The following is a 13,478-nucleotide window of genomic DNA, read 5'->3' as shown; positions in this document are numbered from 1 at the left end:
AAACGGTTTCTCAGTTCATCGAGCATTGTTGTGCTTGTGGTATTCAGCTCAATTTCAACCAGAATATCAAATAATCGTAGTTCTACAAAAAGACAATAGGCATGTGAATACAAGAAATGCTATTTTAGGTCTTTATTTTATGGTTTATATACTTATATACAATTTTTCTCTTACCACTTGTTGTCACACACATCTGTCCATCACTGGGAAAGACATCGATACAGGTACATACTCCTTCATATAGGTCATTGCAGGCGTTATGCACAATGCAGTTATTAAATGACCAAAAATACTGATCCTCACAAATGCACTGATATTCAGAACCATTTGGGTGACACACTGAGGAAAAGAGAATTTTAAAGAAAAGATTAGGACTAAACTTGAATATGTAATTATGCATGCATGCATGGCCTCATTATGAAGTCTTGCCAGCCTCAGCACCCATGTTAGTATCGAGCCCGTATTTACTGTGCTTTGACCCTTGCCTTGGCTTTAGATTACTCTGTAGGCTTACCCTTTATTTGGATATCCATGCCTTTTAGTCTTTGACTGTTACTTTTACAGCACTTTTTTTTACAGTTACTTTTTTGAGTTTTGCACTACAGCTCTGACAATAGTTCTGACTGGAACATAAATTATTAATCCACTTATTCAGATATGTTGTGGTTACTACAGTAACAGCTCTTTCACGGGGACTTGTATAGCAGGCATTCCACATAATTGAATGTTAATAATAAACAGATAATTTAATATCCAAGGTCTATCCCTGGACCACCGGGTGTAAAGCGAGAAACATAGACAGTAATCATTTATTTGGTCAAACTTTCTGTAAGAAAACATATAAGAAGTCTCGAGTGTCGGTTCTTTGAACGTCTTCAAGACAGAGATTTTGCACTATGCAGTTTCTGGGTAACATATTGAACTACTTTTTTTGTCATTAATTTCAAGCGAGAGAAAGCACTAGAGTTGTACTGACCAATTTGTATCTCGTATGCAGCATAAATTTAACTTTCTAATTCCTGTGTGAAGCGAAACTCTCACACAAGCTGCATTTTATCACGTATTACATCATTTGTGGTCTGACAGGTTATTTAATTGCTGAACGTCTCACCCTTTAGCTGTTAGAGTATCTTTGGAGACTTTACATTGTGTCATTAAATGTTTACAGGTTCTTCCAACCTGTCACTGAAAACATGCTATATGACCAGGTCATTATATTCCATTTTGGCTTAGGACCTGTTTTAACCTGTGCTAACAAAACACATACTGTATCTCAAAGTAACGTTCTGCATGATATCAGTGCAACCAGATGTGCGATTTTATACAGCAGAATATCATACAATGTAAACCCAGCTGGGGCTAGTGATCCTTCCATCACATCTGATGCAATTCCCATAGTGTCAAGCAAATACAGTAGCTTAGATTTAGATACATTTATAATCAAGAACCTACATTGAAAAATAATAATAATATGTTGTTGTTGGTGTTTTAGAACAGATCTTACCTGTTGTAATGTTCACGCTTTCGATTTCTGTGGTGTTGTCTATTTGGAAACTACTGATGGACTCCAATGATGATTTGATTTGCTCAAACAAAATCGCTTGTGACACATTCACCTCTATGATTACAATGTATTCTAGTATATCCGTGTTCACTGGAAATGAAAATGTGATTTTGGTCATTTAGGTGATGGGTATGAAAAGAAAAAAACAGACATAGATATAAATATAATATATAGAATTGCTTTAAAATCATATAGCAGGATTTTTAGACATAATTTTGATGAATTTTTATTTACCATCTCGTTTTTCCCTTAAATGATTAATTTCTCCATCTGTGTAGCTAAACTGAAATTTGAGGGGAAAAATTAATTAGGCAAAGTTGCATAATAATTGTTACCGTAATAATAATGTTTATGTTTATCACATATACGATTTGCAGTCTTTATTGCTGTAAAAATCTGAAATTTACCATTACTTATTACTGAAATTTAATATTACAAAGAATTCAGTTAAAGAAGTGTCAGGAATTTGAAAGAAATTTAAACATTGTCATCTGTCACAATTCCCCCTTTAAGCAGCGTGCTCTAAGCGCGAATGCGCGAGCACCTGCTTTTCCGTTGTTGACCGTAATGACATCTGGACACGTGTGTTTTGTTTATGTTTCTGTCATGTCTCCTCCCTGTTCTGTCATTGGCTGGGATTTCACGTGGGTCTGTATTGCTCTCAGCTGCTAGCAGTTTAGACGCTGATTATGTCCGCATATATACCGCGCGCCTCCCAGCACACAACGCGGAAGAGTAAATGTTTGGAGTTGGTTTAGCGCGTATCATAGTCATAGTTACGGTCCATGTTTAGAGTTAGTTCGCGCTGGATTATCCGCTTCCAGTCCCTCGTCATAGTTCGTTTCTTGTTTTGTTTATCGACCTAGATTCCTGCCTTGCCCCGTGTATGCCTGTTTGCCAGTCGCCTGACCTCTTGCATGTTTGTGGATTACGTTTTGGATCACGTTTTGGATTTGTCTGCCTGTCTCTCTCTTTCTAATAAACAACTGTTCATCCTGCACTTGCATCCGTCCTATCTCTGCACCGTCACGATTCGTGACACATCAGTTTATATATGTTTATTACAAAGCCTTTACTTCTAGTAATATCAAAACTGACTATGCAAAACATATCATATGTTTCAACATTCTTTGTTTACATTTAAATTTATGCAATTTGGCAGATGCCCTTATTCAGAGCAACTTACTTGACTGTTTAATTATTAAGCTTGAACATTTATGTATTCTTATTTCCCTGCGGATAGTATTTGGATTGACCATATTCATCCATCCATCCATTTTCTGTACCGCTTATCCTACACAGGGTTGCATGGAGCCTGGAGCCAATCCCAGGGGACTCGGGGCACGAGACACCCTGGAAGGGGTGCCAACCCATCGCAGGGCACAATCACACATGCAAACGCACACATTGTGGACACTTTAGAAATGCCAATCTACCTACACCGCATGTCTTTGGACTGGGGAGGAAACCGGAATACCCGGAGGAAACCCCTGAAGCAGAGAGAACATGCACTCCATGCACACACAGGGCGGTGGCAGGAATCGACTCAACCCTGAAAGTGTGTGAGGCAAATGTGCTAATCACTAAGCCACTGTACCCCCTCCCAACCACCCGCCCCCCCCCCCAACATTATCATATATAAAATTATTTTTAGTACTTTTTGTACATGGACTCCGGAGTACTTCCAGATTGTAAATATGTAAATGGTCAGCACTTATATAGCGCTTTTTAACCTTAGCGGTTCTACAAAGCACTTTACACTGTTTCACTTAAACTCATTCACCCATTCATACACACTCACACACCCATGGTAGCAAAGCAGTCATGCAAGGTGCTAGCTTGCCATCGGGAGAAACTTGAAGTTCAGTGTCTTGCTCAAGGACACTTCGACATGTAGTCATGTGGGGCAGGAATCAAACGTCCGACCCTACGATTAGTGGACAACCCGCTCTACTACCTGAGCCACAGCTGCCCACAAATATGTATTTGTATGTACAGAACTACTAATCAAGTCACTCTTCAAATCTACTGGTAATTTAGACACTATTGTCTTTAGGCAAATTCATTTACATGTAGAAATCTTTGATAGTGCCTGGTTTTCTTTTTAACTCATATTTCAGTTTTAAAAATGTTACCTCTACAATCATGTCTGAAATTTCAGGGAGTCCTTGTGAGTTCACCACTTGCATATAAATGAGTAGGATGGCAAAAAATCTCAGGAAACATTCTGGCCTCTTCCCTGTAAAACAAAGATAAGAAATGAAAAATGTAGCCTTGCAGAGTAATTTTCACATAAATTTATTAAATATTATTCTAAGTCAGTGTATGTTTTATTCGAGAACAGCTGAATCTTTATACTTGACTTTATTCAGAGTCCCAAATGTATCTTTTGCTGACTTTGCACATAATTCTGCTGCTGAAGAAACTCAACTGTTTATGAGAATTATGGTGAACAGTAGCCTAAAGTTCTTGGTGCTCATGTAGCTAGTTTTCTATTACATCCTTTTATAGGATTTCGGCTAATCCTGGTCTTGAAATTGTCCATTGTTCAATCATTGGAACAATATCATTAAGAAACTGGTTTTTATGGTTACCACTTCCAGTAATGACTAACAACTCACTGTGTATAGCTCTACCCACCACTTCTGAGAAAAAGATAATGATGCATTTAGAGTTAAAAGCTTGTCAGGGCAACAGCATTATATAACCAAACATACAGCACACTAAAGATACAGCATTATATAACCAAACATACAGTACATTTAACAGATTACAGCATTCGTGTTTAGTAAAAACCTAATGCTGATCTCAATGATGAATGTGATAATGGCCACTAATATGAAGAAGTAACCAACATAGAGACTGGTCATGGCAAGTTATAGGATGGGCTGTTGTATGCCTTGAGCTGTATTTCCAGCAAAACACATCAGCTTTGATTCCACTGAGTTTCAATAGAACGCATGGACAAAGGCCAACATGAACTGCATATGGTACCAAAGCACCAAAATGCCAGTATATCAGCACTGTAATCACAGGCTATATCAGAGCAGTACACACTATTAGGCCTCCCACACCCAACATATGGACTACCAGCACAACCAATTCAAGAGGTCTGTAAAATATGAAAAATGTGTTAAATGTCCCTGATTCTCCCGACGGCCAGTCCGACCCTGATATGAACTTCTAACACTAGAGACCATATAGTTAGATCATGAGTGTCGTATCACAGCAAACCAGTGACTATATTTTCCATCCTGTATTGTGGCCTACAAACATGGCTGCCATGGACTGCAATTCCCAGAACACTCATTCATTTAATCACGCACACCTGCATCCAGTCTCACAAACAATCACTCCACAGTTTAAAAGGATTTTCCAGGCATTCAGTCTTTGCGAAGTATTGAGTGTTATCGCCATACCAAGCATTTGTACCCTGTTCCTCGTTTTGATTCATGTTGTTTGATCTTGTTTCTTATTTCTTGTTCTCGATTCATACCTTGACTCGTTTATGTCTGTTTGCAGATCGCCTGACCCATTGCCTGTTTTTGACCATGTTATTGTCTCATGATTTGAATTTGTCTGCCTGCATCTCTTTATTAAAAGCTCTTATCTGCACTTGCATCCGTCGTAACCTTTGTTACGTCCAAAACGTGACAATGAAAATACAATGAACAAATGTATCATCCACTGAATCTAAATGGAAATACACATTACACTGTGTTTACCTTGCACCATGCAAAAAATAAATAAATATATATATATATATATATATATATATATATATATATATACCATAAAACTGTTGTTCTGAACCCAGTGAAAACTTGAACAGTGCATTTGTACATCTGTTTTACAGACCATGATTGGGCAATACGTTCTCGTCTTCTGGATTCAGAGTGGGAGCGGAGTGAGCTGGTGTAAGTCGAGTGAGTCAGAGCGAAACAAAACAGAGTTTTTACAGTCGAGAGCACCCAAGGCCTACTGAGCTGTTACTATTACATTTTTGTTTCTTCTCCAACAAAATGGAGAGGAACAGAAAAGTCAAAAAGGGTGGCGCAGAAGAAATAAAAGAGAAGAAACAACGAGCACCCCAAGCTAATGCTTCTAAATGTAAAAAAAAAAAAAAAAAAAAAAAAAAAGCACACATGTTTAGACCACCACTTAACTAATTGAGGGAGACAGTCATCAGCCTGGAAATGCGACAGTACCACAGACATCAGGTGCAAGCAGCTGCATTTTCAACATTTTGAAAATTCAAATATCCAAACGATATTGTTTTCATAAAAAAACAAAAAAAAGTTTATACATTTGGTATTACTTACCTATTAGCCTATTACGATTAGGTTCATACTGAAATGTGGGACAGATGATTAGCTATTGCTTGTTACTACATAGGCTATATATACAGGTGCATATCAAAAAAGTATGAATATTATTCCAATATTTTGAGATACTGGATTTTTGATTTCCATGAGCTGTAAGCAATAATCATCAAGATTAAAACAAACAAAAGAAGGCTTTAAATTTTTAGACTTTCATTTGGACATAAAATGTTTATTCAAATGGATTCGTTCTGTTTTTGACCTCTGCTTAAGTCCCTGCTTATTATTCAGTTATTGTTCAGTCATTACATACTACAAACAATCGATTATTCAGTAACCACAGTGAAGCTAAAAGGGAACGATATGTACCTGAACCTGCTGATGGGTCATGGGGCGTTAAAGGGTTAATCCTTTTACAGTGAAACTGTCATAAATATATACTATGGCAACATTTACAACATAGTGAGACTGGTTGATGGTAGATACTGCCATAAATGCCTTAAATGATTAAAATAACAAAGCTGCTTCTGCTACTGTCTGGCATCCACCCAAAATGCTTGGGCATGATGCACTTCTCAATTTATAGATCATGTGGTGATTTTACTATATTTCCTCATCCTCCCTAGAAACTAATTCCTAGCATACTGCTGATATGCAGGAAACCGCACCAACAGGAAAGCCAACAAACTGGCTTTGAAGAGCAACATTACCTGAGTTATCATTTAGATTGACATGCCCTGTTGCATTTATACAAACAATGAGTGACAGGAAGCACAACTCTGTCTGGTTATAAAAATGATCCAAACAGGCTTCTGTAGGAAGAAACAAACTCCAGATGGGAAGCCAATTAATTGCAGGACACAAATGCATACAAACAATCAGACCCAGGGACAATTTAGGGTAGTCAGTATATCTACTGGAATGTTTTTTGGGAGTTGAGAGGAAACCAGACTTTCCTAGTAGAAGTAATATACCTAGGGCTGTAGTCAAGTCTGCATTTGTCAAGTCCAAGATCAGGACTAGCCAAGATGAAGTCAAGACCAAGGGGGTAGAGATCAAGTCTAAATGAAAATGAGATCAAATAAACTGGAGTTTATCTCTGCCTACAGATGCCTGCTTGGATCATTTCTATAACCAGACAAAATTGTGAGACCAAAAACCATCAAACGCTTTTTGAGGCCAGAGCTTTACTTCAACTAGTTTGCTTCATTCATGCATTATGTTAACAATTAGGCTGTTTTCAAAAAAGAAAGAATGATTTATTGTCAAACTTTGTGTATGTAAAAAAAAACAAAAAAAAAAACACAAGCGTTATTTTATAGACTTTTGGATAAGGCCAGAACCACATTTAGTAAGACACTGCCCACAACTGAGACAAGTCCAAGTACAAATTCCAATAATCAGAGGCAGGTCCAAGTCAATACATGTCAAGACTGGACTTGAGTCCCACAACCCTAAGTACACCATGTTCTGATTTGTGTGTATTCATTGTTAGCTTTGGATAGATATCATTGTTTTTAAACTTGTTCTGCAGCCTACCTGTCCTAAAAGATACTAGTCAAGTGGAATAATAACGTATTTGGAAATACCATCTAGATTCAGCAGTTACTGAACCTTATGTCTTTAAAACAGAGACCTTAGCGGGGATCCAGCACAGATGATTTCACACAAAGTATAACTTGGACCTAGGGCCTGACTTCTCAACAAACTGTATGGTTTTGGGTGATGGCATGCTTCACGTACTTTAATGTTTTATATCCTTTTATGTTCTAGAATTACTACACCAAATACAAACCTTATCACACACACACACACACACACACACACACACACACACATTGTTGTCATTTTTCACTGCTTGCCAGACATTCCACAGATCTTCCTAGAAACCCCCGCCCCAACCACGCCCTCTAAAAGTTGAGAAAAACAAGTTGAAAACTGAATTAAAAAACACCATAGTACTCTCCACCACCATCATCAAAATGCAGTCTGGTGATAAATTAAAAGACAAAACACCATACAGTGTTGTAGTAAGGTGTTGAGCCACCAGGTTCTGGAGAAACCAGAACCAGCCACCAGTGAGCCTTGGTAGAGATTCTACAAGTCTCTTGAACTGTACTGGAGCGATGAACACTGTTCTTCCAAAAACATTCACAGTTCTTCCAAAAATACTCTATATGGCCAGAATTTGGTGCACCTGACCATCACACCCATATGTGGTCCTTCCCCAAACTGTTGCCATAAAGTTGGAAGCACACAATTGTATAGAATATCTTTGTTTGATGTGCATTAAGATTTCCCCTCACTGGAACTAAGGGACCATATTCCAGCATGACAATTCCCCTGTGCACAAAGCGAGCTCCTTGAAGACATGGTTTACCAAGGTTGGAGTGGAAGAATTCAACCTCAACCCCACTGAACACCTTTTGGGATGCACTGAAACACCGAGTGCACCCCAGGCATCCTCACCTGACATCAGTGCCTGATCTCACTAATGCTCTTAACTGAATGATCACATATCCCCACAGCCACACACTCTCAAATCTAGTGGAAAACCTTCCCAGAAGAGTGGAGGTTATTATAACAGCAAAAAGGAGACTAAATCTGGAATGGGATGTTCAAAAAAGACAACTGAATGTGATGGTCATGTGTCCACAAACATTTTGTCATATAGTGTATTCACTGTTCTTGCACAAATTTCCTCAAGGCTTTTGTATGATGGTATTGGAGAGTCACTGTTGTCTTTTTACCTCTTTTTATTTTTTATTTCTATTTTATTTCCTCATATTGTCATTATGACTATTTCTACTGTTTCTGCTGGTAAATGAATAGCATTACCCCATTACATATTTAACTGTCCTAATTCTTGATAGTGGGTTTCTGTAAGAGAATGGATGGAAAGAGCTTTAATTTGGCAGTAAATTAAGGAAACAAAGATGGACTTCTCTTAAAGAATAGTTCACACTAAAATTATGTTTATTGTGATACACCTGATCAGATTAACTATAGACTTGATATTTCAAGAGTATTTCATCTAATTCAATTAGAAGAAAAATTTTACATCAAACGAAAGGGTAGAGCACAACCCTTTTGATTCCAGTAAGTAATTATAATCCAAACAAGTCTGACATGTTTCCTTCTACACAAACAGACACATTTAAATGTAAATGGCTCCTTTGTAGCAAAATGTCATTTTAAATTATTAGTAAAGCTGCATTTCTAAAAATATGTAACTTACCTTTATTAGCCATGATGCTCAGGTAGATTTTGGACTTCATCTGGTGTCTCTGTGGTGTCTCTGTGTAAAATTCCATGTCACAAGTGATCATATTGCATTATACTGTACTGCATTCCTTATGAACTACTCCATGGCTCTGCCTCTGTTTAAACAAACATTTTCACAGCCAATTAAAAGTTTCTCCAGTAGAATCCTATATTACCACAGCAGGAAAATTACATTTCAGCAAGTGAAATTATCATAAATACTGTCCAGTCAGACTTATCTAAAGTTTCATCATCACCATTATTATATTTGTTTGATTGTTTGTTTGTTAGTTTGTTTTGTTTTGTGTCCTTTTTGGAAAAGGCCATTCGTCAAATAAGAGGTGCATTAAAATTAAACTGTCCGTCAATCTGAGAACAATTTTTTTTCCTCATGTGGTCAAAATAAACTGTAATATATAAGTTTAGGCATTTAGAATATTTTTAATATCAGTACCTACCAATACAGTTTTTTTTTTCTTTTATGATGTGAATAAATAAATGAATAAAAAATAAAAAGAAGTTTGGGACACAAACCACATCTGAAGCGCCACTTTATTCCTAGTTAACTCCCTATAAATTCCCATTATTTAGTTTATTTACTTATGACACTTTCCATATCTACTACCTCCCTTTCTTCTCTGAATCCTACCCAAGAGTTGTGACCACTCGTCACTCACTCTGGTACTGGCCAACAGATTCCATAATGTAATTGGTTTATGTTAATACTACTGATCATGTTTTGTGACGTAATGGAGTTGAGGACGGATGCAAAAGCAGATAAGAGCTTTATTATGTGAGAGACAGGTAGACAAATCCAAATCGTGAATCAAAGACATGGTCATAAACAGTCAAAAGGTCAGGCAATCGGCAAACGGGCATAAACAAGGCAAAACAAGAATCGAAAACGAGGGCTAGAACAAGATCAAAACTAGGACAAAAAACATGATGATCAACGGCTTGGTATACGGATGACACACGTAATATTTCGCAAAGACTAAGTGTTTGAACAATCTCTTATATAGTGTGGAGTGAATGAGTATGAGATTGGCAACAGGTGTGTGTGATTAGAATTCTGGAGAAGGTGAACGTGTTTGTGTGTGGGAAGTGTAGTTCTTATCGGCCATGTTTGTAGTTGGGGGTGCATCCTGGGAAATGAAGTTGCTGGCTTGCTGTGATATGACATGCTTACTGTACATAATTTAATTCGAAACTTGTTTAAATTAAGTTTAATATACAGTGGCTGTAAAAAGTCTACACAACCTTGTTAAAATGCCAGGTTTTTGTGATGTAAAAATTATAAATCATTTCCGAACCTTTTCTAACCGTTATTATGAAAGGTTTAATGTTCTGTTGAAATGTTTTAACCTATTAATTAAAGTGAAAAACAATAAGAAATATTTTAGAGCAAAATGAAAAAAAATACTATATAAATACTAAAATACTATCACCATAATCTGGTTGCATAAGCATGCACACCCCTAAGCTAATACTTACAGTGGTGCTTGAAAGTTTGTGTAGAATTTTCTATGTTTCTGCATAAATATGACCTAAAACATCATCAGATTTTCACACAAGTCCTAACAGTAGATAAAGAGAACCCAATTAAACAAATGAGACAAAAATATGATACTTTGTTATTTACTTATTGAGGAAAATTATTCAATATTACATATCTGTGAGTGGCAAAAGTATCTAAAAATTCGGTATATGGTGTGACCCCCTTGTGCAGCAATAACTGCAACTAAATGTTTCTGGTAACTATTGGTCAGTCCTGCACATCAGCTCAGAGGATGTTGGTGGGTTTCCTCACATGAACTCACATGCTTCAGGTCCGTCCACAACATTTCTATTGGATTAAGTTCAGGATTTTGACTTGGCCATTCCAAAACATTAACTTGTCTAATAACTATTCTGCTTTAACCATTCTTTGGTAGAATGACTTGTGTGCTTCGGGTTGCACTGACTTACTGCCACCACCATGTTTCACAGATGGGATAAGGTCCTTATGCTGGAATGCAGTGTTTTCCTTCCAATATAATGCTTCTCATTTAAACCAAAAATTCTATTTTGGTCCGCTCACGAAACATTTTTCCAATAACCTTCTGGCTTGTCCATATGATCTTTAGCAAACTGCAGACAGGCAGCGATGTTCTTTTTGGAGAGCAGTGGCATCCTCCTTGCTACCCTGCCTTGCACACCATTGTTGTTCAGTGTTCTCCTGATGGTGGACTCATGAACATTAATATTAGCCAATGTGAAAGAGGCCTTCAGTTGCTTAGAAGTTACCCTGGTTTCCTTTGTGACCTCAGGGATTACTGCATGTCTTGCTCTTGGTCTTTGTCGATTGACCACTCCTGGGGAGTGAAAAAACCTTATATTGTGCATTCAGAATGTATTCATTCACTTTCTATGGTGTTGTCATCTTGTGGTAAAATGTATTTTTTTCATTCCACAATGTACGCTCCGACCACTATGACAGCACACATAATTGCACACATATTAAAACTAAAAACTGAAATATCACATCGATATAAGTATTTAAGGCAGGCCCTTTGCTCAAGGCCCTTTGCACTTTAACTCAAGAACATCATATTTGTCCTTCAGATGTAGTGTACTGAGCATAGTGAAGGTAAACCAGAAAAGCTGTTGGTACGGCTTTATTGATGTGGTGACAACTGATTCCCTTGATACTGATTTCGATGCACTAGTCGCAGTGGCGTGACGTCAACTCCCCTCTTCGACTGATTGGCTAGAGGATCTGTAGTGGACCAATGGTGATGCTAACGCCCGCCCTCATTTACATGAAACTCGAACTGCAACACTTGGAAAAGCAAGCGGAGAATGTAGAAACAAGCATGAAGGGAAAAACAGAGCAAGCATTCAAAAAAAGAAAACATGAGCAGAAAATGTCAGAGCACAAAAACACAGTAATATAACCAAGGAAAGCGATTTTGTGAGCGATTCAAAAAACTTTGAATTCATGTTTCAGTTTTCTGCAATATAATTTTGTATGTGTTTTTAAATGTTTGATTCACGCTTATATTTTTTCGATCCGTGACCATAATACTTTTGACGGGAAATTGATCCCATAGCTTTACTGTGCAAAGCAGAAGCCGTATATCAACACTGTCCAGAAGCACCGCCAACTTCTCTGGGCTCGGTCTCATCTGAGATGGACAGTAGCACAGTGGAATCGTGTTCCCTTTCAAAGAGAACTCCACGTTGCGTTTAGCATAACACTATGGAAGCGCCCCTAGCGCGTGACCTACATCTGAAGATTTTGTAAAATCATGCCTATTTATAGGCCTGCCATGATCAGTTGACGTGGCAATTAAGCGCGTCGCGTGATATATATATGGCACCTGTGAACCACGCGTCAGTCTTATTATCTTCAGCGGGACTGCATGTCGGGTTGTTTGTGTAAAGAAACAAAAAGACACTTAATTTCCTCTCTATCTTTTCTCAAAATCTCTGGACTTTTCTATCCCTTTAAAAAAGAGAAGAAGAAAAAAGGAATGCACGAGAGAGAAAAATATGAGTGAGAGAATTCAGGAAGTGTGTTACGGCTTGCTTACATTTCATCACGGGGAATAGTGCACACTTTCTGTGTGAAGTGTCTAGGTTTTGAGCATGCGACAGCAGCCTCGAGAGGCTGCACATTGTAAAGCCTACATCAGGCAGCTCCGCTCGCGTCTCGCTCTCTTCTCGGAAGCCAAAGCAAGTTGGGTTTCAGAGCCTCGTGGATCTGGGCCGGCTCCTACCGAGGCAGCTAGCCATCTCAGGTCCGGGGGATCTCTTATGGATCCAGAAGAGGAGCCGGAGACAAGCGCTGCGCTATCTCTTGCTCTGTCTTCCGTGTCGGCGCTCCGCTGGATTTTGGAGCTGGCGTTGTGACTCCTCCTTCCGCCTATGGAAAGCCAAAAGGGAAAGAAAGAAGAAAAACACACACACACACACAAATAATAGTAATAATTCCTCTCTGAATCTGAGGAGCCAGAAGGATGTGCTAAAAACTGAGAGCAGCATATAAAGAGCTGCTTGAAATGATTACTAAGGCTGGATGAGCTTTTTTCTCCCCAGTGAAAGTAAATCCCTCACACTGGAGAAACTCCCCTTTCTTCCAGAAGTGCATGACAAAATATCAGGCTTCGGGGAAAACCAATCATAAGCCATATTTATAACCCCACGATGTTGGATTATTCGGCCATTGTGGGGAATGAACGGCATGACTATTTAGCTATGCTGAAGGTGGAGGAGGTGCTTGCGAGCTACCTCTCTCCATCAATGGCAGGTAATTTAGGGGGGCCAGCTTTGCCATCCAATCCACC

The 13,478-nt window shown here is 38.3% G+C and overlaps 1 long non-coding RNA gene across 1 annotated transcript in view; it reads right to left on the bottom strand.

Moving 5' to 3' along the window:
- Positions 1-1,843, bottom strand: part of LOC128620689 (uncharacterized) — a 1,845-nt gene extending 2 nt beyond the window's left edge. The window contains exons 1-4 of the long non-coding RNA XR_008388174.1: positions 1,799-1,843; positions 1,505-1,654; positions 175-339; positions 1-82 (exon numbers count right to left, since the gene is read on the bottom strand). The exon at positions 1-82 is cut by the window's left edge and continues 2 nt beyond it. This is a non-coding gene — a long non-coding RNA (uncharacterized LOC128620689). The remainder of the gene's footprint in view (positions 83-174; positions 340-1,504; positions 1,655-1,798) is intronic.
- Between the last annotated feature and the right edge of the window lie 11,635 nt (positions 1,844-13,478).

The sequence above is a fragment of the Ictalurus furcatus genome, chromosome 16, assembly GCF_023375685.1.
Source record: "Ictalurus furcatus strain D&B chromosome 16, Billie_1.0, whole genome shotgun sequence".
NCBI lineage: Eukaryota > Metazoa > Chordata > Actinopteri > Siluriformes > Ictaluridae > Ictalurus > Ictalurus furcatus.
Note: the sequence above shows the minus strand (reverse complement) of the source record. Positions and strands in the feature narration are given on the sequence as shown.